Source organism: Podarcis erhardii (assembly GCF_964252035.2).
Source record: "Podarcis erhardii genome assembly, chromosome: 6".
NCBI lineage: Eukaryota > Metazoa > Chordata > Lepidosauria > Squamata > Lacertidae > Podarcis > Podarcis erhardii.
In genome coordinates this window covers 31,532,762-31,557,781 of record NC_138510.1, presented here as the reverse complement: position 1 = coordinate 31,557,781, position 25,020 = coordinate 31,532,762, and the positions used below count along the sequence as shown (strand labels likewise).

At 42.9% G+C, this 25,020-nt stretch overlaps 1 protein-coding gene and 1 long non-coding RNA gene across 7 annotated transcripts in view; one reads left to right on the top strand and one right to left on the bottom strand.

Moving 5' to 3' along the window:
* Nucleotides 1–1,106: 1,106 nt before the first annotated feature.
* On the bottom strand, nucleotides 1,107–3,601 carry LOC309343393. Its single transcript, XR_014157256.1, has 3 exons — nucleotides 3,472–3,601; nucleotides 3,095–3,222; nucleotides 1,107–1,190 (listed from the first exon to the last, which is right to left on the bottom strand). It is a non-coding gene; the product is annotated as an uncharacterized lncRNA (long non-coding RNA).
* CHD6 (chromodomain helicase DNA binding protein 6) overlaps nucleotides 3,570–25,020 on the top strand; it is a 113,278-nt gene continuing 91,827 nt past the window's right edge. For 3 of the 6 annotated variants that reach the window (XM_081864709.1, XM_081864708.1, XM_081864704.1), the window contains exon 1: nucleotides 4,033–4,137. The gene's annotated coding sequence lies outside the window, so the exon portion shown is untranslated. Of the gene's footprint in view, nucleotides 3,649–4,032; nucleotides 4,138–4,935; nucleotides 5,226–13,489; nucleotides 13,561–25,020 lie in introns of those variants that run through there. The other 3 variants (XM_081864705.1, XM_081864707.1, XM_081864706.1) reach the window with 3 other exon arrangements.

Below are 25,020 nucleotides of genomic sequence, written 5' to 3'. Positions count from 1 at the left end.
TATAATAAGATACTGGGAAGGGGCAGGGGGTGGATCACAAGCTTTTCCATAGTAGGCATATCTATATCTGTATCTATATCTGTATCTCAGATGCAGCATTTGATAAGGAAAATTCTCCAAAAGATCTGAACAATACTTGTGAAACAGACATTTAGACACTTCTTCTAGTTACTCAGATGCTAGTGTCACAGATGTTACAAAAGCAACAGAATGTAAAACAAATGTTACTGGTTTCTTTTGATCTACAGTTTCACCTCATTTCCCATTTATCAGCACACGGACAGCAGCAGTTGGATTTCATCCCTTGGAATTCTTTAATACTAAAATGAAAGATCTAGCATGGTGCCTTTTGTAAAGCTGACTTCCAAAATTATGTCGTCTTCTTTACATGACCATGATATTATTTGCTCCAGTGATCTTCTAAGAACGGAACCAGTTACCATTTTTGATGGGATCTCTAAAAACAGAAACAGGGACACGGGTGGTGCTGTGGGTTAAATCACAGAGCCTAGGACTTGCCCATCAGGTGGTTGGCAGTTCGAATCCCCGCGACGGGGTGAGCTCCCGTTGCTCGGTCCCTGTTCCTGCCAACCTAGCAGTCCGAAAGCATGTCAAAGTGCAAGTAGATAAATAGGTACTGCTCTGGTGGGAAGGTAAACGGCATTTCTGTGCGCAGCTCTGGTTAGCCAGAAGCGGCTTAGTCATGCTGGCCACATGACCCAGAAACTGTACACCAGCTCCCTCGGCCAATAAAGCGAGATGAGCGCCGCAACCCCAGAGTCGGTCACGACTGGACCTAATGGTCAGGGGTCCCTTTACCTTTGCCTAAAAACAGAAAGAGTAAACAATATAGGCCAGGTAAACAATAGCTTGGGTTTCTACAGTGGAAGCACAGGGGTTCTTTAACATGCAGAAAATATGTGAAAATTTCATTATTTGAACCCAGGTATGATTGTGCATTGCAACTGATAAAGGATGCAAGGTGCCATATGTTCAAAAAAATAAATCAGTAAAATTCATATTATAAAATGAATGTGTAGGAGATAGCGAAGGAAGGAATTAGATGTTTGGTATGAGAACAATTACAAAGTATTTTGTAACTCAGTTCATCATTTATTTCGGAAATTTGAGTACAATGTCTGGAGAAATAAGGAAGATGACATGCTTGGTAAATCTGTCCAGAACAAGAGCTGTGAGAAGGTAAAGGAAATAAGTGTGATAATATGAAGATGGATTTAGAAGAACTATAACAGGCAAATGGAAGTACAGAACAGAATGTGTTTAGAAATAAGTAGTGCAGTGTACCTTCTTGATGACAACAGCTGTAAATGGAGGGAAAAGGAACCTATTGCAATATATCCTTAGCTTACCTCATAGAAGTAACTGAGAAAATGGAAGTCTGAAGATGTAAACTAGAAAACTTAACTTCTAACATGGAACTATAACATTTTAGTCAAATGTTTGCAAACTTTAGTATTTTGAGATTTCCTTACTACAATTTCTATCAGTGTAGCAGACATATTTATTTCCCATGTGGGTAACAGCATGCTTCCGTGACTTTGGAAATGTTGCAGCTTTGTTTGGTACTTTGGTCTATTCTTAATTTGATTGAGGACTGATTTATATGACCAAATGGACATATTCAGAAGGTTGGTTGAATGGATCTGTGCAGAAGGACCAGCTTGACCAGCTAAGTGGACAACTCCCTAGTTAGCATGGGCATGAATGCTAGTCTAGGATCTTCTACTCCCAGCTGGTAGTGGTACTCCAGTTGGAGGTCTTACACAGTTGTTGGTTTTTTTAAAATATACTTTGTATTTAATTGTGCAGCAAGAAATCAACTTCTCACCTAGAACGACATTTTTCGGTGTGTGTATCCATATGCCTACTGTGTAACATATGCATACTGGGGAAGGGCTTCTAGCTTAGTAGGTTTGCATACAGCTCCCTGGTTCAGTCCCCAGCATCTTCAGTAGGAGTGAAAAAAACCATCCAAAACCCTGAGGAGCCACTTCCAGTCAGTGTAGAATATACTGATCTAGATGGACCAATGTTCTGACTTGGTGTAAGGCAGCTTCTTATATTGAACCCTTCACTGTCTTTATACAACTTGCCTAAACACCTCACGTCTTACCCATTCCTTTGACCCTCAGAATAATGCATCTCTCCAAAAGGAGAGATTTTGGAATATTGGTGGTTTAAAGTGACTTGTCCATATAAGATAGGACGGGGAATCACATTACAGTATTGTGTCCCTGACTGACCATTCTCCTCATCTGCATACTATGGTGAGTCAGCTTCTGACCATCTATTCCAGCAAAGCAGCTTTGAATGCTGGTAGGATGTTGTTGCATTCAGGTCATGCTTGGGCTTCCCACAGGCATCTGGTTGGCCATTGCGAGAAGGGGATGCTGGGCCTGGTGAAGAAGAAGAAGAGTTTGGATTTGATATCCCGCCTTTCACTCCCCTTCAGGAGTCTCAAAGCGGCTAACAATCTCCTTTCCCTTCCTCCCCCACATCAAACACTCTGTGAGGTCAGTGGGGCTGAGAGACTTCAGAGAAGTGTGACTGGCCCAAGGTCACCCAGCAGCTGCATGTGGAGGAGCGGAGACGCGAACCCGGTTCCCCAGATTACAAGGCTACCGCTCTTAACCACTACACCACACTGGCTCCATATATGTTCATCTATATAGGCTATACATTTGCTGTATCTCTATCAGAACTGCAGCAAACCCTTCCTTCTACAGCTGGGTCATCAAAAATAGGCAGCAGCACCTTAAGCAAGTATCGGAAATTGAACCAGAAACCTGGTTCATGCAAAACTTGGGCCCTACCATCACGTTTAGCATATGGGGAAGCACTTGGTGTGATTGCTTTGTGCCATGCCCCCCATCTGCTAAGTCCATCCACTTCTGCTATGCCACAACAAAGCTGCACTGAGCTGTCCCTGTGGTAAATGTGGGTGAATTTGGGCACTAGGCACATTGTGAAGTAATTCCATGACTGAATCGGCGTACAGATGTTTGGCAAGGATCTACTCTGCTCATGCTGTATCAGCTTGTTCATATTTTCCAAAGAGTAACACCCTACTCACCAGCCTACATATGGGGGAAAGAAAATAACATAACTGGCAGAAGGCAAGAGGTCTTATTTCAATGTTTCTTTTCCAGGAATGTTCCATAGGTGCACCATTCAACCGGCGTATCAACTGCGCACATTAGCCTGGAACCAATAAAATAACATTAAAACCAGTTAGCAAAAGAAAGGTCTTCAGAATGTGTTTGATTAACTCCCACTGCAACCATTACTCAACAGATTTTTTTTTTGAGGGGGAGGAGAGGAAAGCTACGCTAAGGAATAGCTCGTCTAGATTGGCGCTACCCCACATCTCTTAGAACAAGGAAAGTTGGCATCCTTCCCCTCACCCCAGTATTATGCCCATTTCTCCTTCCCACACGCGACAAAAAAGACCTGCATCGTCCCGCTCGGAGGTTGCACATTCCACCTCCAGACACTGTGCTTTAAATGCAGGAAATCTCACATCCGGGACATGAAAAGCGAGCAAAGACGTGGAATGCAAAGGGGGAGAGGTTCTCCCCCGCTTCTCCTCCCCTCCCTTCTTCTCCTCCGCTTTTAATGCTGGCTGAAGTAAGTAAAAAACCCCTTGATTGGAGGATACGGGAGTGGGGGGCGAAATCCTTCTCTCCTCTGCTAGCCTTTGGAAAGTTGCAGCTACAGTTGCGTTGGGCAACCGAGCTGGAGAGCTGGAAGGGGGCGGGAGGCAGGGCAGAGAAGGACCGGGGCTGCAGATCCGGGAGGCAAAAGGAATTGCGGGGAGGGTGCGGGGGGGGGGGGAATGCTCGGTCCTCGCCACAGCCAATCCCGGCAGCGATCACATCAATGCAAATAGGAGCACAATGGAGCTAGCAATAAGCGCGCTGCAGCCAAGCTTGGAGCGGGCTGCGCTTGGCTGACGGGCCGCCTCTCCAATGGCAGGCGCCGGGGGGCTGCGGGTGGCCAGTGGCTGCAGCGCGGGGGCGTGCCGGGGCCAGGCTAGGCTGTCCTTGCAGGGTGTCTGGGCTAAACTTCACCAAATAATAGCTGTTTGTATTTTGGCTGCTGCAGGAGCCATTTTAGGTAAGTTGGGCTCTGAACTTTTTATTGGCGCGCCGTGCGCGAGTGAGGGGTGCGCGGGGTGCGCAAGGCGGCCCGGGGCCAGCCTATGAATGAACTCTGCGCTCGCCGGGCAGGGCAGGCGGCAGGGGCCAAGGAGCCGGCGGCTGGTCAGGCGGCCCGGGCTCGGCCGGCGGGCGGGCGGGCGGGGAGGGGGGGGTCTTGCCAAGCGCTTAGTTTCTCCTCTCAGACACTGTCATGGCGTTGGCGAGGCTCTGTCCTTGGGAAGCAGAGCTGGGCGCCGGGGGACGGGGTGCTGCGTGTGATGGTGCCCTTGCGCAGAGTTGCAAGGAGGGAGAGGATGCCCATGTGGAGCCGAGCAGGGATGCCCCGCAGGTTCCCCTTGCAGCGCAAAGCTTCCCCCTTAAAGCGCAAGGCTCGGGGAGGAGAGCGAGCGGGGGATGGGGGAGGGAGGGAAGATGATCTGCAGCTCCTCCCTCTCCCCCTGTGTGCAGGCAGGCTGTGGGCTATGGCTGGGGCTGCTGCCGCTGACCCTCTCACCCCCAGAAGTTCTCTGCGCCTGCCCACTGTTTTGCATGGGTGGCGATCGGGAGGATGCGCCGTCCAACCCCATCTGCGACTCCCCTTGGGTCTAGTCCCACGCACTGCAGTTTGCTTTCTCTCGCCCCCCCCCCAGCCCTCCCTCCGAGGCGCTCACGCACAGAAACGCGCACACACACACAACGCACAGTCCAGCCCACCTGCCTCTTTTGCAGATCCATCCACAATACGGCCATGAGTCATGTGCATTCCTGCAACCATGACCAAGTTTGGTGCAATTCCGGGGCTAGGGAGAGATTAGCATCGAAGGAGAGTTGGAAACTCAATCCATCCCCAATCTACTCCTCCTTTCATTGTTTTGCGTCCGTGTTGCCACCTTCCGAATTATGCCGCCGAGAGGTAGTGATGTTTTGTAGAGGGCTTGTAAATATTTGCAGATTAAAAAGCAAATCGGGAGGCCCTGAATTCCCAGGGTGAAAGAGCAACTCCCCATCTTGTTTGATTTTGTGACCGCCACAGCGCTGTATGTTTTGAGCTATGAGACGTGTTCGGTAAGCATTCCAGAGTTTACAAAAATGGTACACAGCAAGCCTGCATGGCTGTGTGTTTGTGTGTCTGTCTTGGAGGGGGAGACTTGGAACCTGCAAACTGTGTACACTGTCCCTGTGGACTAGTGACTTAAAAAGTGTACGTGTAGTACAGGGTGATGCATACTGAAATGGGACTTATCATTGAGAGAAGTGTTTTCCAATAACCTGGGATTCCACATGGAGTATGAAGTTTACATACTAAAGAATGGTTATAGACCTGGTCTGCTACCAGTACGTGGTAAGAAACACCGCAGATAAGAAGCATCTCTGCTGTGGGATACTGGCATTCGTTAGACTGATACTATACAAGCTGTGATTTTGATGACATTTTTGTACTTCCCCCACTATTGTAGCAAAATGTCAATTCATTGCCAGTCTCCTAACACTGCAACCAGCAAAACAACTCATTAATTTCAAATCTGGAATATCATCACCCACAGCTTCTTGACCTAGGGGAAGCAAGGGCATCTTCTAACCCTGAAGTGGATTAGAAAACACAAATGAAATCTGCTAATGAAAGCAATTAATGAGCAAGGCTTTCTGTGCTGTAAAAGCGGCAACTATCGTTGCTGCCAGCTGATCCATTCCTTCTCTTTTGCTGTGTGCAGAGCAGACACAGATCTTTTGTGACTTTGCAGTGGTAGTCGCAATAGAAGAGGCATGGCAAGTCACATTAGAGTCACTTCTCATTCACTCTGTTGTCGCTGTCTCCCTGTGAACTTGTAGTCTCATTACGCAGCCTTAATCCTCATCATTTTGATCACTTCTTGGGGGAATTCTTTATGTCTTGTACCAATGACTTTTTACTGGTAATCGGAATGGATTTCTTCGTATTGATCAATAAGCTTCTCGGTCTAAATGCTATAAGAAGTCAAAGGGAAACCCACACACTCCCAAACAGAATGTTAAAAAAAGGTGGGGGGAATAAATCATACGTTGCTGCTGGCTGGTGAAACCATTTTTTATAATATACCAAGCGTTTTCTCTGTATTGACTTGCCTTTATGATAATTACTCAAAACTTTAAATAAAGTTGGGAATGTCTGAGACTGGTGAGCCATTTGATATTTGCGATACTACTCTTGACAGCAGGGTTAGATGTTCTGAGAGCCAGTCTAGTGTCAATGTGATTGATGGACTGGATCAGTCACAGCCTCTCAGCTTTGGCTACATTGCACCATGGTTGTAAAGATGAAATGTGGGGAATGTATGCTGCTCTGAGCTCCCTGGAGGAAATATGAAATAAGTGTGTAATAAATGAAAACAGTAAGTAAGTAAGTAAGTATTTGCTAGCCTGCATAGATTTTTCAAATTTATTAGTTTGATCCCTAGACTTAGGCATATTTCTCACTGTGGTTGTGAACCCATGTCTTGACAAAGCTAGAACTCGGAGACCCTTTGACATCAGCTTTTCTATGTGGAAACAGGGTTTTGTTGTTGTTGTTGGCAGTGTTCGAAATTAGGCAGTTGCCAGGCGCATTTTGCACCTGGCTTTTGACCACTTGCGACCAAGCAAAGATGCCTGGGTGCCAGGATGGTGCCTGACGTCTCCACCATCTGGATGTGCATGCCTGGGGATCTTGTTGGTTGTGGTATGAACCATTCAGTGATGAGCAGCTCCTCACCCATCTAAAGCAGTTATAGCCCAGACACTGATTTACCACATCTAGTGAGAACTAGGTTTTAGCTGAGCCAAAAACATGTTCTTAGGATGAAGAATCATGGCCTGCTTCTCCATTGTATCCTTGTTACAGGATACAATTTGGTAGTATCCTTTGGTAGCATTGCAGGCATATTATCCTGATGCTGCAAGGGAAGTGTGCAGGATTGTTGTGTCAGTGATACAGTGCTTCTTGACTTAACTTGAAAAAGAGGTCCCTCTTTTTTTAAAAAAAGTAGCGTGTACTTGTCGACTGCTGTTAGTTTGGAACACCATATTTTAGTAAAATGACTGTCCTGTTCTTGTTTTCTTTGAAATAAGTCCCACTTTGTTCAGCTGGGTTTACTCATAGTATGTAAGTGATGCATAGAAGTACAGCTGTCATTTACTGAAAGGTGTTGCCTGTATATTTTAATAATACATGTATTATCCTGTCATTTTGCATAAAGTTCCAAGGCGGAACAGTGGTAGTGCTAAGTTGTTTTGAGCAGTCCTAATGAGAAATTTCAGTAATATTGTTCAAAGTTGCACCTTAGTATTGGGAGAGGTTGAGATGTCATGTCTCTTGGGACCAAACAGGAATTGAACAACCTGTTCCTTGTATTCCCTGGTGAGAGATTGTCTCTGCAATCCCTGGTGGGACCTTTGATGAAATCACTAAATCTCTTTGGAATGTTTCCTCTCTGATGTCTTGAAAGCACGGGGCTCTGAGACTTTGCTACAAAACTTAATTTATTTGTATTTGTCCATCATTTCACTCGCTGAACATTTTCCTTTGGAAAGTAAAACTACTTTCATACTCATCCTTCATTAGCAAAGATACATGAATTTTAGTTTTCATTTTGTAAATTTGTTTTTTGTGTGGATTCCAGTTTAATTAATTAATTAATTGTGTGGATTAATTAAACTGGAATCCATACAAAAAACAAATTTACAAAATAAAAACTACAATTCATGTATCTTTGCTAATGAAGCTGGTATCATTACAATTATGCATCTCTTCATTTTCTTTAGCATTTGCAAAACTTGGTGGTAGAAACGAGAGGCAAATGCAAGAAGAGAAATCATTAATAAAATGATGGAGGAGATTAGAGGCAGTAGACTTTTATTCAAAGAGGCAGATATGGAAATAGGCTTGAGCTTTTGTAGGTAACAGGAGATTTTGTCAGGATAGGTTGAAATCTCTTGTTGAAAGCTGCATAAGGTGTGCATCCACAATTGCCGTGTGTGTATGTGTAAGTTAGCATTCCTCAGGTGGGAACAACCAATTCTTTCTCTTTCCATGATAATCTGGCTGTGGAGACTGCTTTTTGGCTCACCTTTGTGACAGTCATGTCAATTGCAGAGTTACTCCCGTAATCCGTTCAAGAGTAGTTCAAAGGTTTGGTTTTTTTAAAAGGATTTTTTTTTAAAAAAATAAGGGGCCAAATAAATGTTTCATCAAATTACCATACTGTATGCTTGGGAGAAAAAAATTATCAAGCAAAAAAAATTATCTGAAGGACAAGCAGCAGCAAAAATGGTCCTGGATTTGGTGCCAGGTACCTGTGGGTTAAACCATAGAGCCTAGGACTTGCTGATCAGAAGGTCAGCGGTTCGAATCCCCACGATGGGGTGAGCTCCCGTTGCTTGGTCCCAGCTCCTGCCAACCTAGCAGTTCGAAAGCACGTCAAAGTGCAAGTTGATAAATAAGTATCGCTCCAGCGGGAAGGTAAATGGCGTTTCTGTGCGCTGCTCTGGTTCGCCAGAAGCAGCTTAGTCATGCTGGCCACATGACCCGGATGCTGTACGCCGGCTCCCTCGGCCAATAAAGCGAGATGAGCGCCGCAACCCCAGAGTCGGCCACGACTGGACCTAATGTTCAGGGGTCCCTTTACCTTTACGTGTGTAAAGAAGTAAAGGAAGCAGAGCATGCAGTACAGCAAAAAAATAAAGATGTGCTGGTTTTTGAGTATGCTAGTCACACCAGTAAATATCAAGTGGTAATTCTTTTCCTGGGCAGTATTACTTCAAGCTACAAGTAGGAAGATAACATGTTTGAATTCTTCTCCACTAAGCAAAAATAATATATTTTGTCTGGGGCCATGGATTGCTCAGTTGGTCACAGTATAGTGCAGATAATGCCAAGATTGCAGGTTTGATCCCCCTATGGGACAGCTGCATATTCCTGCATTGCAGGGGGTTGGACTAGATGATCCTTGGGGTCCCTTCCAACTCTATGATTCTATGATTTTGGAGAACTCCTGGTGGCTAGGATAGGCCGCAGTGATGAGCTGGATGGTTTGGTAGCTTCTTTGACAAAAATTCAAACAAAGTCACTTTCCTCCCTGCCACCAATATCATGCAGGAAACATTTTACCACCTGGTTCTGCGAGGTCTCCCTTTAGAATTCAGGCCAATGGTGTAGCGTGGGGGTGGGGGCACAGGAGCAGTTGCCCTGGGCTCAAAATTTCAACACCCAATGCTGCCTCAACACAGCTGCGTGCTTCCGTCACTGGGCTTTGTTCAAAACAGCTTTTCCATGTCTACCAGGAAGGGACCTTTCCAGACTGCGGCTGCCATTTCCTGGGTGACGCGGATACCTTTAGGGAGGCAGTTGAATGCACATGCATACAGTGGTACCTCGGGTTACATATGCTTCAGGTTACAGACTCCACTAACCCAGAAATAGTACATTGGGTTAAGAACTTTGCTTCAGGATGAGAACAGAAATCGTGCAGCGGTGGCACGGCAGCAGCAGGAGGCCCCATTAGCTAAAGTGGTGTTTCAGGTTAAGAACAGTTTCAGGTTAAGAACAGACCTCTGGAACGAATTAAATACTTAACCCGAGGTACCACTGTACTATGTTCATTTGATGTTTTTAATATTTTGTTGGGAGCTGCCCAGAGTGGCTGGGGCAGATGGGCGGTATATAAATAATAACCTTCGTTGTAGTAGATGTATTACCTATTGGAAGGGCTTTTTGGCTTAGATAGAAATGCACAGGAAGAATTTCTTCCCAGTGGACCAATCAAAGAGGCTTGGAACAGAAGTATTGTGGGTTCATTGGCTAGGTCAACTGAAAAGGGACTCTTCTGTACTGTACTCAATCTTTGTGTTCCACTGAGTTGTACTCAGAGTAGACCTGTTAAAATTAAAGGACCTGAATTAGTCGTGCCCATTAATTTCAACACATCTGCTCTGACTATGGCTATTATCTTCTGGAATTCTCTTTTGAGAAATATCTATCAAACAGCTTCTTTGCTTTCATTCTGCTGCCAGGCCTGGGACAACGTTGCTATAGAAAGATTTTTCCTGGCTATTAAGTGATTATCTTGATGCAATTTGTTTTTGTCTTTTCAGTTTCATTTGTATTTCAATTGTTACGGATTGCTTCTATTTACATTTTTGCTGTATGTGAAATTTGCTGCTTTGTTAACTTATTTTAGTGGAACAGAGAGCAATAAATTTATTAAAATAATGATATAGACAGGTACTAAAATAATGATATAGACAGGTACTGGTTTGTGATGTGATCTGCCCATCCTATGAACAGTTACTAGGGCCCTATTAAACATAGATGAATTTTGAGTAAAAATGCATAGTATTATACTATAAATCTCAGCACTGGTGCACACATGAATTGCTGGTGTCTAAAAAGAATAAAAATGTGTTTCAGAAAATCAAAATTAGGAGGGTGAGGTTGATTTAGTGTTTCTCTTGTTTACATTCAAACATCCTGAAATATGTGCTATTTCTTCTTCAGCTATTTGTATCAAAGTGAAAGAAAATCACCAATAGTTGCTTTCTAAGAGCCACTTCAAAGGTGATAGTCTTCCTTCACATATCATAGTACTAACATAATCATAATAATAGCATTTTAGAGTATTCAGACACTTCATATACATTCATTCTCTACTGCCTATTGACTGAAACAGACACACAAAAACACACATTCTCAGTCATGTGAGTGCTAAGTATATGGGGAAAAGGAGGAAAACCATACGTTAGGTGCGTATGATGTCTTCAGATGCACATTTGGTGTACATGCCCTAAGAGGCACCATTCAGTTGTGGCTTTCCAGCGCATCTATGCACAGCAAGAACAGATGAATATGTATGGCTTGCAAGTTCCCCCCATTTGTTTATTTTCACAATTTACATCCCAACCATCTGTCAAAATTACTTTAGGTGCCATACACAAAATTGATACAGTAGTAAACATTAAACTAAAATAATCAAGCCATATATTATAGAAGTGTGTGGTTCAAGAAAATACTTACATGGAAGATGAAAGTCGCATTTTAAAAGGTGCTGAAGAATGTGACTGACTGCTTTTAGGGCTCTGTGGTAAATATTAACTAGTGTGGCATCATAAATTGAGCAAACATTTTTACAATGTGTTTTTGTTTTCCCATCATGCAATGTGCAACTAAGCTTTGCATGGTTTAGTGGGGTGCAGCTGTGCAGTGGTACCTCGGGTTACAAACATCTTGGGTTACATACACTTTGGTTTACATACTCTGCTAACCCGGAAGTAGTACCTCGGGTTAAGAACTTTGCCCCAGGATGAGAACAGAAATTGCGTGACAGTGGCAATTCCATTAGCTAAAATGGAACTTCAGGTTAAGAACGGTTTCAGGTTAAGAGCGGACCTCTGGAACGAATTAAGTTCATAACCAGAGGTACCACTGTACTCTATTTCATCATGCTGTGGACCAGAATACTACCTGGAAAGTACTGTGACAATGGTCATTGAATGTTTGTGTTGGAAACAGTTTCCTCTCTCATCTGTATTCTACAAATTTTATTTCACACTCTCTCTCCTGTTATGAGGCATTCTAGCTCTTTCCCAGATCACACTGTACTGACTGTAGAGCCCAAGTTGTATGCTGGATGGAAGAATAGAATATCTGATTTCATATTTTTCCTTGACCACTAAGTTGGTGGCCTTGGGCCAGTCCCAGACTTCCTCTCAGGGCTGATATTAGGAAAGAATGAGATAACGCCATGTACCCTGAGCTGTTAGGAGGAGGGATGGAATACAAATGTGATAAATGAAGTCTGACTCTGGTGTAAGCCATTTATTAAAAGGCTGCCTTTGTGCTTCCTCTGTTTGCTCTCGGCCGTACTAGTTCTCTAGCTGATTTTTCTACTACGTTAGCAATTGCACTATCATGTGGATACTCACAGGAAAAATAGCTACCGCTCAGCTCCTCCTTTTCTCCTTAGCCTAGAACTAAGCCTTTCTTTGGTTTAGCCTTCTTATGGTTTATCTGACTCCATGCATAAGCAAAAACGCGAACCTTTACATGCTACAAGTTGCTTTGCTTTTATAACAAAACCTGAGTTTCCTGCTTCAGTATTGTTAGTTTTTAATAATTTTGATTTGCCAAAAGGTATGCCAATAATATTTCTGACAGTATTTTCGCTTTATGTCTTCAGAGGCGTCGTAAAGATGTACAGGTGGATTATGCAAAGCAAATTTATTTTCTTTGGCCAGTTTTCTTTTTGGTCAGGAAGGTAGCTTGAAATGTGAACTTCTTTTTAAGAACAGCTGCAGAAACCATAAGCTTGAGGCATCTGTGCCTTGTATGACCTCTGAGACACAAACTACATGTGATGGCAGTATTTGCTGAAACTTGGGTCTGCCTCTGTTGTGTATTAACTGGGGTGGGGAGCTCTGCTTTTTAAAGCAAATGGGGCATACTGGTGAGGAGAATAAACCCCTATCCTCTTACATGAATATATGTAATTATTAAGTATCTATCTGACAGTTTACACTCAGTGGTCAGCAACTATTTTTGAGAAAAAATAGAGGTCATCATCTGATAATCCCCCGTAGCCTCCAGACTGGCCTGCCATAGATTCCCCTTTCTCTTTACTCCTTTAGCCTATAGATTAGCACAGCTGGGCATCTTTCAAGGGCATCACAGCACTGATCCTTTTTATACCTCAAGAGCATCAAACTCTTCACAAAATGCTTGAGTAGCAAATTCCAATACCGTACAGGCAACTCCCCATTTGCGCAGTGTTGCGTTTCGGGTCATACTGTGTGTTGTTGGGGCATGCATAAGCCCACCCTGCCCTGTTCTGCCCCCTTCTGGGGCTGAAAATGGCGTGCAAGTCAGTAATTGCCCATGCCTTGAACGCTTGCAAAATATGTAACAATTGGCCAAGTTCCCAAGCATGCTGATTGCAATGAAAACTTTACTGAAATTTCATATTTAGCCTTAGCAGGATTTCTATACGACTATGTCAGCCCTAGATATCCCTAAATGCCAGTGGGTTTAAATCTGCAGAGAAAAAGCATTATAACACAACTGAAAGTCAATTAACCCTTGATAGTTATTCTCATTCTCTTATCATTCTCCCACCTGTGCCTTGTATATTTTAAGCAAGAGCTTTGATAAATCTCATACATTTTCTCTTTTGTGTCTTGTTAATTATTGTGTGTTGCTATTATTTTATTGTTATTAGACCATTTCTGTATCTTTTAATGTATATTGTAAATTGCCCTTTTAGTAATGTAAACTTCCCTGGGATCTTTGGATGAAGGACAGTTTAGTAATAATAATAATAATAATAATAATAATAATAATAATATCCCTACTCACAGCCAAGCTCTAGTACTAGAAGGCATCTTACCTGTGAAACAAGTGTTGTGTCAATGTTGGAGGGGAGAGGCTTTGTGTGGGTGATGATGGCAGCTGTTTTAGTTTGAACCTTAGGGTATAGGCTTTATTTTTAAATCCTCTAAATTAAGAGTTGCTTTATGTGTGTGTTTATATATGATAAGAGAATATAGGACTTGTGTTTCTAAGGAAAGTGAACTTGTTTTGTTGTATATTTGGGGGAATTGGGTAAAAGTAAAGAATTCTCTGAAGTTTTCTTTAATGGCCTGGTCTATTTCTATAGACACTGGCCACATAGTTCCTGGTGCCCAGCAAGGACTCAACCAGAGCAAGCCCAAGACACAGTGGTGCCTGGGGCAGAAAATCCAAATGCTGATGATCATGTATGTTTTCCTCTACTGTCAGAGGCAGTCTCCTTCTGAGTTCTTGTGCTCAGTTCCTGCTTGTGAGCTTCCCTTAGGCATCTGGCCACTATGAGAACAGGCTACTGGACTACATGGTCCACTAGCCTTTCCAGCAGGCTCTTCTTATGCGTTTACCACAGGATGCAATCCGTCAGGAATGGCTTCTCTGCAGCTACTTCCTGTGCAATGAACAGGAGTTGTGCAACAGCTCAGTAACGCTCCCGTGCAGTTCCTATTTATTTCATTGCAGCTTGCACATGAGAAAATTCCCGGTGGCGATGATATCTGTCTCCCTCTCTTTTATCTGAGGCACCTGTCTCATTTTTCCTCTTGATAAAGGCTATCTCTATCCTGCACTGGTGCATCGGGAAGGGAACATAGTTCTCTTAATGCTAGATCTTAAGAGCCCCTGGGCAATTGCAGATGGATGATATAAGATGCTTAGTACTAGGTCTAATGTTTCTAGTAGTTACTGCAAAGGTGGGAGTTTGCACTGTCAGTCTTTGTGCAGCAACAGGGATGTATATAGTTGGGCTGTGCATTTGTTGTTTTGACCTTTAGCGCACCTTCTTACAGTTTTAATGGAAGATAGTTCAATTAATTTAAATCACAGGAGAAAATGTATTTGTTTGTAGGCAGGCGATTTTAGGTACACTGACTTTTCAACTTAAGTAGCAACTACAGCCACGTGGAAGCAGTTTGAAGGAAGAGAAGAGCCTGTGAAAGGGAAGGGAGGGCAACGGGCCAGTCTTAACACCACAAGTCTATATGCATGTCTTCTAAGTAATAAGCAGGCAACCCCAGATTGAACAGTTCTATCTTGTGCTTTTGGTCTGTAACGGTAATGTTATAGTAACAGTGCCTGTGTGGGTGTGGTTTTTGAGGCAGAGATTTTCAAAGAACCGAAACACTCCTTTTACGGGCTATAAGCCTCGTTTGGGAAACGTATGGCTGACTTGCAGGTTCTGTGCGACATATCTCTGGAATCCTGTGAAGGCCAGCCCCTCTTCTGGAAACAAAGTGTTTCTAGTTCTCATTGTGATGGAGAAAGCTTGGAAATGTGGTTGCTGTGTTGTAAAGGCAAAATGAGCTGGAAACGTCTTTGTGTGCAGATTTTTAAAAATGTGGCTACAATAGCAGCAGTGCCTTGCTTGAGGAATGCACTCCTTCTGGAAGTTCAGTCGGTGCCAACATTGTATAGATTTAGGCGCCAGCTGAAAGCTTGCTTTTTTGCACACGATTCTGTATGATCAGTGTGTTTCAGAGTTCTATTTTGAATTAACAAATTAATACAATATTATTATATAGAAAATATATACCGTGATTTAAATCTTTGTATTTGTACCCGTAGGTGGTCCTGGGGTCTTAGGACGGTTGTGATGTTAGCCATAAACAAACAAACACAAACAAAAAACCAGAAGGTTATTTAGATATTACGTTTTTGTGCAGTTGCACCATTAGGGTCTTCAATGCATTCTCTTGGACCATTAGGCCCTGCTTATTCAACTTGTTTTGACAGGCAAAAAGACTGTTAACAACACTGGAGAACCCATGATCTAATGCAGGGATGTTGAGGATGCCCTCAATAGATTGCCTAAGGGACTGTAGCTCCTGGCTGAAAAAAAGCCCCCCTGCTCTTAATGTGGGACGTGGGTGGCACTGTGGTCTAAACCACAGAGCCTAGGGCTTGCTGATCAGAAGGTCAGCAGTTCGAATCCCCGCGACAGGGTGAGCTCCCATTGTTCGGTCCCAGCTCCTGCCCACCTAGCAGTTCGAAAGCACGTCAAAGTGCAAGTAGATAAATAGGTACCGCTCTGGCGGAAAGGTAAACGGCGTTTCCGTGCGCTGCTGTGGTTCACCAGAAGTGGCTTAGTCATGCTAGCCACATGACCCAGAAGCTGTCTGCGGACAAACACTGGCTTCCTCGGTCTATAGAGCGAGATGAGCGCGCAACCCCAGAGTCGTCCGCGACTGGACCTAACAGTCAGGGGTACCTTTACCTTTTTTTTGCTCTTAATGTACACTATGCAAAACTTAACACATTGTGGTTTGCTGTGTTTAAAAGGTAACCTATGAAATGTGTCATAGTGCTTCTTTCTTACAGGACTGGGGTGTTTGTGGAGGGGTAGTACCAATGCTAGGGGGCACGTCATGCTCTTTCTAGGGTAATTTGTCCACCATTGCTCCCCACCCTACACTCAGCTTTCACCTGTGGCCCCTGCAAACTGTCAGCATGTGACAGTGGCCACACCCTGGGAACGGCTTTGATTGGCTGTCTAATCCAGGTGATAGTAGCTGATGGATCTTAAACCTCAGTGAGTTAGGCATTTCTCCTGCATGCGAAGACAATCAAGTGCTGACCCACCACTGTTCGCCTGCTTCAATGGGTGCTTGGAGCTCAGAGGACTGTGATATCTAAGCCTCTCAGAACATAAAGGGCACAGTCCAGGAGAATGATCTCATGTGCTTTCCCCCTTGAAGTGAATGGGAGATATGCAAGAGCAACAGAGCTCGCATAGGAGACCTTCTTGTTGAATTATGCCCATGGTTTTGCTGTGCACCTGAAGGGTGAATAAAATATTGAATAATTCTTTTAAAAGACATGAATGGTAGTTTTCAATGAAGAAAAACGATAGTGCTTTAAAAAAATCTACTTGAAATTAACGTTATTTCAACCTGTGTTAAACCTTAAGCTTAGTGCAATTTGTTATGTCACTTGAATAAAGTTTAGAAATATGCTGACTCAATGAGCCCTCATCAAACTTTAATGACTTTTTATATGCAGGCTGTTTCCCCTCCATCTTATACGAGGCTCAGGCGGTAGTAAGGAACAGCTTTAACGAGATTTCAAGGTGAATCTTTATAAATATAGATCAGGTTGTCATATATTGAAGGATTGTGGTTTTAAAGCAAACACTTAATAACGTGCTTGATTTTTCACACTTCCGTGAGTTGTGCTAAATTCAGTAGAATGCCTTGCAAGGTGTAAAGTGTGGGTTTACAGCAGAATGGGTCCTGCATCCTCAGACTTGGAAAATACACATGCCTGATCTTACATGTGTGACCTTGAACTTGGAGGAGTGTCGTATTCCATACTGCCTCATAGGTTTTGTCAGATTGATGGTGTTTGAGGTTTGGAGGCAGCCTTGATTTTAAGGGCCTCTAGCGGGTGGCGCTGTGGGTTAAACCACTGAGCTGCTTGGGCTTGCCGATCGAAAGGTCAGCGGTTCGAATCCCTGCGACGGAGTGAGCTCCTGTTGTTTGGTCCCAGCTCCTGCCAACCTAGCAGTTCGAAAGCACGCAGTGCAAGTAGATAAATAGGTACTGCACTGGTGGGAAGGTAAACGGCATTTCCATACGCTGCTCTGGTTTCGCCAGAAGCAGCTTAGTCATGCTGGCCACATGACCTGGAAAAACTGTCTGTGGAAGCGGACAAATGCCGGCTCCCTCGGCCTGTAAAGTGAGATGAGCACCGCAACCCCAGAGTCGTTTGCAACTGGACTTAATTGTCAGGGGTCCCTTTACCTTTACCTTTACCTTTAGGTAAAAATAGCCTTCCTACTTTGCAGTGTAGGAGTACGTTGCTGATTTATTATTATTATTTTATTTGCGAAATAACTTGATTGTTACTCTTTTTTAAAAAGATGGTGGTGTTGGTGGTGGTGAAGTATGTATAACTCACGAATAGGATTAAGGGACACTTTTGCCTGAGGGATTGTACACTTGGAATTTCAACACTCAACAGTTGCTTGAGGTCGAGAAATTGATAACAGCTGTTTTTGGAGGAAATCAGGGCTGCTGCTGGCAAAGGATTTGGGCATGATAACGTATTGACCACCTAGTAGTGCAGTAAGAGCATAAGAAAAGCCCAATCAGACCAAAGGCCTATCTAGTCCACCCACCTCTTTCCCACAGCTAGATTGATTTATTATTATTATTTATCCCATTTATTGGCCATGTCCCATAAAATACCTTGAAGCAATAGATGCTTATGGGAAACTCAAAAGTGGGACTTGAGGACAGCAGCCCTATCCCACTCATGCTCTCCAGCAGATGATGTTCTGCCAGCACATAGCCAGTGATGTCCCTGTAAGCCACAACAATGAAATGGAACCTCCAAATTGAGAGGCAATCTTATATGATTCCAAAAACTATAGCTGGGCAATACCATTATTAGAACCAACCCAAATGTCACAAAATAGCAAGCAAGCTCTCAAATTCCTCATAATTCTTCCTCAGGCTTTTTGTTCCTATGTATTTGTCTCAGCCCTTTCTAAGGGCATCTAGCTAGTAACTATCACTACTAGCTTTTTCAGATCTGCCACTAGTTATTATGGTTCCAAATATTAGTTTCTTTAGTCTTAGTCTGAATTTGTTGCAGCAATAGGGGTTGATGATTCTCTGTAGAGCTTCCTTGGAGGGCACTGTTAAAACCAAAGGTAATGTCTGCATGCTGGATTGTTATATACACTGTTTGCAGGCTACAGCACCTTTAGCAGAGGGCTGGTCAGTAAACTCAGTTCTCAACTGCATTAACTGAGTTCTGGTAGCAGCAGTAGTGCTGTAGTCCATTCCTGTCTTTATTCATGTGTGTCCTCATGGAGCTGAATATTCAGCTGGTAGCCGTCTGGCTTTTTTTGACTTTGCCATCCCGATGCTAAATGCCAATGGGACTTGTCTGCCTGTCTGCAACAAGTCTAGTGATTTTCCAAAGCCATTGATTACGGATTCATCAGTCTCAGACACATTTAAAGTTACTCTACAGAATATGGTTGGCCTGTTTGGACTGCTTCCCACAAAATAGCCTCCTCTTTTTCCTGTAGTTTTGTATAAATTAGTTTTAGTATAAATTATTTGTTGATAGAACTCACTTTTAAGTAAGAGGAAATAAAAGTCCTCTGCCCCTCCAGGAAAACAAATTATTGGCGATCAGTGCACAAACAGTACATTGGTTGCTGTTCAAAGAAATATGTTGATTACTTAAAAACATTAGAAGTGTAATAAACACATATTCTGCTAGGTTTCTTCTTGAATTAAAGTATACGTCATTGAGCTTTAGATGGCTGTGCTCAAACAAGAAGTCTGCTCTAAGTCAGTCTTTGCCAATCTGGTGCCCTCCAGCTGTTTTGGACTTCAACTCCTCTCAGCCTCAGCCAGCACGCCCAAGTTGTCATCCCAAACAGCTGGAGGGTACTAGGTTAGTGAACACTGCCAGAAACCCGAGTTACCATGAATGAGCAGCTAGTGCAGTCTGCCGAACTGTTCACACTGTGTTCCTCTGCTACTGCCGGGGGGTGGGAGGGTTTGCACAGAAAATGTCGTTGTGAACAAACCAAAGCTACAGCCTTTGCTATAAAAGGAAAACTGTCTTCACATTATTGTGCAGGTGTAGAAGGCATTGCTGCGTTTAACAGCGAAACTCAGGAACTGAACGTGTGTAATTTTAAACAGAGTACTGACTTAAGGATCAGCAGGAAATTGGTTTTATGGTTATGTTTTATACATACAATGTTCAGAGTTACTATAAACCAACATATATCCATTATGATAGAGCACCAGGTGCTATGATTGTAACCAAAATATTAAACTATTTTTGAATCTGTATACAACTCAATATATTGCATATTATATCCATTTGCATACTTAAAAATGTGGAAAATCTGTAGTACACATATTTTTTCAAAGAAAAGCTTTTTAATGATTTAAGCAAGAACCTATACTTCAGTGGCATACAAGAATAAAGAAAAGCAATGCAATTAAATAAAAACGAAAATTGAAATACACACACACAAATGCAAATGTGGGTTCCTGGTGTGTGGACAGGGGTAGTAGTATTTTTTATATATATATATATATATATAAACACAATATCAAAACAGCCTTTTGCACCAACCAAAAAATAGCCAATATCCTCAGAAACCCCAAGGATAAAATCCAGTTGGAAAACCAAGGGATCTATGAAATACCCTGCAAAGTCTGCCCAGCCACGTACATTGGACAAACAAACAGACGAATAAATGCACGTATCGCAGAACACAAGAATGCCGTCAAAAAAGAAGAAAAAACTTCCTCTCTTTTCCAACACATGAAAGAAACAGGACACGAAATTAATTTTGCAGATTCCAAATTGCTCTTTAACACGGAACATCACCACAAGAGAATAATCATGGAAGCCATCGAGATAGAGAAACACCCTCACAACATGAACAAGCGTGACGACACATCCCGCTTGCCAGACATCTGGAAATTAGCCCTCCCCACAAAAACTGACACCAGATCCAGAGGCACACAGAACGCCAACACCAATCAACCACACCAGACCCAAACCCAGACCCTCTCCACAGATGAATTACAGACACCATCCAGTAGCCAATCCATGGTGGCACCTCCGGATGCTGCACCCCCCTGCAATCCCTACACAGATCTGGCTGACACAAGCCACAAAACCACAGCTCGCCCCTATACACGAAGCCAAGCCAGAGCACAACTAAGTACAGTACAGCCATCTTCTCAGGAAAACTCTTCACAAAGTTCAAGAGGTCAAGACACAAAGACTTTAACAACTAATCCACACCTAATGACCCACCTAAGTGGTACTCAGGATATCACTCAAGAAATCACTCAAGATATCTCTCAAGTAATTAAGGAACAAAAGAAGAAAAGGCACACTAGCCTGGGAACTTCCTCTCTGCCCAGAACATTGGAGGCTATACACCACACCCCCTCTACAGTATTTATAGGAACTCAAACACTGAGATCCTGCTCTGTTCCAGTAACAAGAAGCCGAAAGCACCAGCCTGAAGATGACGAGTGAGACCTCGTCGAAACGTCGCCTAGACACCCCAACTTTTACACGGGAAGACACCCGAGGACGCCAAAACCTGCATTCCTGTACCCGTGAAAATCTACGAAAGCATATATATATATATATATATATATATATGGATATTGTCCTTGAGGTCTTATGATAGTCTCACTTAAAGCTGAAAAGTTACTAAGTTACTAAGAATTCCAAAGAGCAGCATATTTCATAGTAAACGTTTTAACATTTTTGCCATCATTAATGTATAAAATATTTCTTGCCACATTGTTGAAAGTTGATTTGTTTTTGCTTCTCCTCTAGTGTGCCTTAATTTTTGAGTTAATTTTTCTGCAGCAGCCTGGGCCACATTTGACTGTACCATAAATGCTTATTTAATCCCTCCAAATATTTCAGTTTTCTTGCAATAACGATCCTGGCAGTTGACAATAAATATAGAATAAATTCTTTATCCAAACTGTCTTCATTTGGCCCATCCCATATCCCCAGTAATGCTGGCAAAGAGGCTGGTTACAATTCTTGTTTTGTTATTAAAATAATTTCTGAGAACACCATTGCCCCAAAAGCTGCCACTGGGGGACACACCATAAGTGAAAATATAAACCTTTATTTTTTCCCTTTTTGTGGCCAGCAGCATTTTGGAGACAGATTGACTCATAATTCTGAACCTTCAGTGCAGTTTTCAGGATAACCAGAACAAAACAGAAATGTTCATGTGAGCTTCTTGTTCTCATGTAGTCCGCCATGTATGCACTTGAGGCTTAAGAAAACTCCCACCGGGAAGATAAGCATGTTTCATGGCTCTATAGACAATGGCTCTGAGCATGAGATGCTTGTACATGTTATATGCAAATCTCTCTTTCTGTCTCAGAGGGGCAGTTAGTGTCTCAATTATTCTGATCAGCCAGGTCTTGGTAAAGATGTAAAGATATCAGTTTTTAGGGAGATTGTTTATGGAATAATTGGACTTGCCATTAAGAGCACTGTAGAAGAGATGCTTTTAAATTTGTGGTCTATGGGAAATTTTCTGGTGCGTTATTTTGCCATAGATAAATGTCTTTTTCATAAGTTTTATTAGTAGCAACCAATAGATGCCAGTGGCAAATACAATAAAAGGCAAGTTTGGCAGCTTCCAAAATTATAATTAATGTTTTTCTAAGGTGATTATCCCTAGCAAGTAGGTAAGTCAGAACATCATCCACAGTTTTGGGGGATACTAACATTTCAGCAGTTTTCAGTGCTTCCTTCCCCCCAAATACAAACAGTGCAATGAAAATTCAGTGTACATTCGGTTGTCTTTGAATTTTTGCATTCCAAAAGACGTTATTCTTAACAGAGCATTGAAATCGCATTAAGTGCACTGTTAATTTCCTCCCTTAAATATTGCAGGTCAAATTGTATTGTATTGGGACAAAAATTTGGGGCATTTTTAAAGCATGGTTTGCACACGTAAACCCTTAGATCACTAAATTAGATCACTCTCTAGGGCATCAGAAATTTTCAGTGCAAATCAGCCAAATTTGTACGGGGGGGGGGAAATATCTTGAATTTTATTTTACAGTTCAAAATTTTCTAGAAAACCCACATTGCTATCCATGGACCACTGCACAAGCGCTTTATTCTGGTGATCCACAGAAATGTTGTAGAGCAGTGAGCATATTGGCACTTTCATAGAATCAAAGAATTTTAGAGATGGAAGGGGCTACAAGGGTAATCTAGTCTAACCCCTGCAACACAGCAATTTGCCCTTCACAAATACATTCCCCCCCCCCCCGATAACAGAGATCAGCTGCACATAATGTTGCTCACAAAACAGGCACATCCATTGCATCCAAAGTGAAAAAACTATATTAAAATATGAATCATGTGTGTTCTTCAATTTGTAGAACAAAAAAAAGTTTATTAAGTGGCCTGGAGAATTGGTGGTTTAGAGAAAAGAAGTTATCTGGTAGCTGCAAACTCGCTTATGATTCTCATTGAAATGAAGGACTATTGTCCATAAGGCAAATAGCTGGAGGAGCAATCCTCATGTTTTGACCCTTGAAGAAAACTTAGATAATTTACATAACAAAAATTGTTCTGCTAAATTCACAGAGAATTGAATGAGTGAGAAATTTTGAATGGTCTATATTTTCTGCAATGTGTGGCGGAGGTGCTGGAAAAATTCAAAAATATGGCAGAACCAATTAATCATTTATGTCAAATGATTAAATTCAATACTCTGTAAAAAAATAATTTTTAAACTGAATAACAAAAGTTGTGGCCATTGGTTTGTAAGTTCCTTTAAAAAGAGTTTCCTCTGTTACTTTGAGACACTTGTTTCTTGAGCTCCTGCTGGTTTAGATATTGTACTTGGTATGACATTGAGATGCTATTTTACAACCTTGATAGATTGATTATGCTTGCTTTGAAATCAGTAACTGTAATTTTACCCTACTGATCACTTTAGATCTTTGGCTGCCTTTAATACTCTTGATGGTGGAGGACCTGCTGCGCTTTTACAAGAGCATTCTGGAATGGTGGTGGTTGATATTTTCAGGGGTGCCTCTCAGGATGGTGCTGCAGCATCTTGAAGGGGCCTCTCCTACCCCCCCCTTCTTATTCAAGATACATGTAAGAACTCTGGGGAAAATGGAGTGGAAATCAGTTATGCCATGCATAGGCTCTGCTCTAGCTTCCTTTACCATCTGATCTCGCCCTGCAGTTTCAGTGCTTGATTCAGATCCTTTTGTGGAAAAGCTCCTAGTTTCAGGTAAGCCAATGAGGTAAAGCAAAAGGAATGGATTCCCTGGAGGTAAAGCAAAAGGAAAGGAATCCCTGGAGCAAAGGGGGAGGATTGGTGCATCTCTGAAGATGAAGTTTAGCCCACTTTTGTCAGCTTTGTGGCCTTGGCATGGGCGTTCAAATCCATAGCAGTTGCCATTCCACTCTTCAGGTTGTGTATTGTTGCTTTCTCCTGTTCTGGCAACTTCTCACAGCATCTGTGCAACTTAGCTGACTGAGGTGCATGCATACATACATGCAGAAAATGTGTCACCCTGCCTTCTTTCTTCTGATAGAGTTACAAACTTGGTGGATCAGGGGAATGCTGTGGGGATAGTGTATCTTGATTTCAGTAAGGCTGTAGACAAAGGCCCCCATGATATTTTTGTGGAGAAGCTGGTAAAATGTGGACTGGGCAAGGTAACTGTTAGGTAGATTTGTAGCTGGTTGACTGATCAAACCCAAAGAGTATTCACTAATGATTCTTGATTATCCTGGGGAAAATGTGATAGGTGATGTGCTACGGGGATCTGTCCTGGGCCTGTTGTTGTTCAACATGCATATAAATGACGTGGATGAAGGAATTGAGGGGATACTCATCACATTTGCAGATTTCTTTATCGATGGAGTCTTTGAAGCAAGCACTATCCCTTCAACTTAGGGAAGGTTATGATAAATATTCAGGGTGGAATTCAACAATGTTCTCTTGCATCCATGGTTCTGGTGGTTGTCCTGACCCTGCTCCCCAACCCAGTTTTGGGGGTGCTAGGAGGAGAGGGAAGCCTCATTGTACAAGCAGAGCTCATTGTGCAGGGCTTCTGCTGACATGGATGATTAGGTGAATCTTGTCCATTGATATACAGTGGACACTCGGATTGTGAACATGATCCGTGCGGGATGCACGTTCGCAACCCGCAGCATTCGCAATGCGCGTCTGCGCACGCACAGGTTGCGATTCGGCGCTTCTGCGCAAAGCACGATTTAGCGCTTCTGCGCATGCACGACTGCCGAAACCTGGAAGGAACCCGTTCCGGTACTTCCGGGTTTCGGTGATCCTCAACCCGAAGAAACACAACCTGAAGCATCTGTAACCCGAGGTATGACTGTACAGTGGTACCTTGGGTTAAGAACTTAATTTGTTCTGGAGGTCCGTTCTTAACCTGAAACTGTTCTCAACCTGAGGTACCATTTTAGCTAATGGGGCCTCCTGCTGCCACCGCGCGATTTCTGTTCTCATCCTGAAGCAAAGTTCTTAACCCGAGGTACCATTTCTGGGTTAGCGGAGTCTATAACCTGAAGCATCTGTAACCCGAGGTACCACTTTATTCTTATTAATTATTAATTATATTAATGATTTGCTTCCCATGAAGCACCCCAAAGCAATGTAAAGGTAAAGGGACATCTGACTGTTAGGTCCAGTCGTGAATGACTCTGGGGTTGCGGCGCTCATCCCGCTTTACTGGCTGAGGGAGCCGGCATACAGCTTCCAGGTCATGT